Here is a 1,929-nt window from a genome sequence, read left to right as displayed (position 1 = left end):
GTTTTCATGACTGGAATGGATTGAGAAATGCAAAGAAGCATATGAACTGTTTCTGGTTATGTCTACAATACATCTTTGATAATCCAACTGGAAATGATATGTCCACCCTAATTTACATCCATATTTGGAGTGTGTGTGTGTGTGTGTGTGTGTGTGTGAACTCAGAACTCATTTAATTGTCGTAAAACCCATCATAAGAATTACAGACACTATAAACTAAACACAACAAGCAAACAAAAAGTAAAAGCAATAAGTTTGTGTGTGTGTGTGTGTGTGTGTGTGTGTGTAATGAAAACTACAAAACTTTTAGCCCCTTGTTCTTAGGCAGTATACAATTCATTTCAATTTGCTCTCATTCACTTACACACGTGCAATCACATGCACATGACTGACTTGTAATGCCTATTGAACACGGTGTTGTTGAATTTAATGCATGTGTGCATCAAATGCTAGAGGCAACACATACTTTGCAGTTTTCCAGTGTTGAAATAGCAATGCATTAGCTGCACTGAGAGGGTTGGGAGAGCATGGACACTATACCATCAAGTGAGACATTGCAGTGGACACTGTACTACCAACTGAGACATTGCCTCTTCATCCTTCAGGGCCCAAGTTACATGCTCTTTATCTTGGCCATTCACTGACTTTTCTTTTTCAAAGAGGCAACTTTGTCGTCGTATCATATACGTGCCTCTATGTCTTGCATCCTGTATATGAATGGAGGAGAAAGGAGTTAAATATGAATAACACTAAGAGCACTAAGAGCATTTTATAATACAGATGGAATGAATGAGGCTCATGAATGTGATGAAAAAAAAGTTACGATACAAACTTGCAAAAAAACACTATTGTATTTATTTGTATTTGTAGTTCTTTTTATCACAACAGATTTCTCTGTGTGAAATTTGGGCTGCTCTTCCCAGGGAGAGCATGTCGCTACAAATAAACAGCAGTGTAACATCACTCCCAACTCACTCACTCTCCCACCTACCCCTTCCGACCCACACACAAAAATGAGGTCTTCCATTTAATTTTCTTTGGTAACTATGTATAATGTCCATTGCATGTGTGTTACATGTATTAGGGTCCTAATTCTGTGTAGGACGAGGGAATTCAGCAGAAACCAGAAAATCAGAAATAACAAGAGAAGACTTGTTTTTATTGCAGAGTCTGGGAAAGGCTTTACTCTTGCCATTGTCATGTCAAATATAGACTTGAAAATCGTCCAAAAGCTATTAATCAATATCACAAATCAAAAACAAAACCTTGAGGATTCATTTGCTGAAAATGCCAAACAAACATGAGACAACTTCAGTTTTATTGCACAAACTGGCACAGGGAAACAAGTATTCTTGCCATTAACACATAAGGTTATAACACAGTTACCAGATTTCAAGTCTGTCTCAAACAAACCAACATGCTGCGAAAACCATGATGTAATCTAGGGCTTCATGTTTAAAAAACAAAATTTGATAAAAATCAAAATAAAAAAAGGAAAAAAATCTGATCACAGTACAAGTTACTGTCAGTCAACATGTTAGTTTGCACACATTAAAAAAAAAAGAAGTTATGTATCATTGCTTTTAAGACAAAACAAGAAAATTGTCATGCTAAAACTTGTGAGACCAATTCATGCAATGCAAGTAAGTGTACCAGAATATGTCAGTTAATAACCCAGGTCTGCTTTTCTGCAGGCACTTATTACATGGTGTTAATGTTACCTGTGTTGCAGAAAGTTTTCTTCACTCACAAAGTTCCAACTTACTATTTTAGTGGACTCTCACCACCTTCAAGCTATTTTCTTATGGAACGATCCTGAGGACAGCTGGAAGTGATAGGCCAGATTGATGAACATTGTTTGTATGCAGGTGTGTGTGTGTGTGTGTGTGTGTGTGTGTGTGTGCTGATCCAGCAGCTGATAAGTCTCAT

Source organism: Babylonia areolata, chromosome 2 (assembly GCF_041734735.1).
Source record: "Babylonia areolata isolate BAREFJ2019XMU chromosome 2, ASM4173473v1, whole genome shotgun sequence".
Classification (NCBI taxonomy): Eukaryota; Metazoa; Mollusca; class Gastropoda; order Neogastropoda; family Buccinidae; genus Babylonia; species Babylonia areolata.
This window is presented reverse-complemented; position numbering follows the sequence as displayed.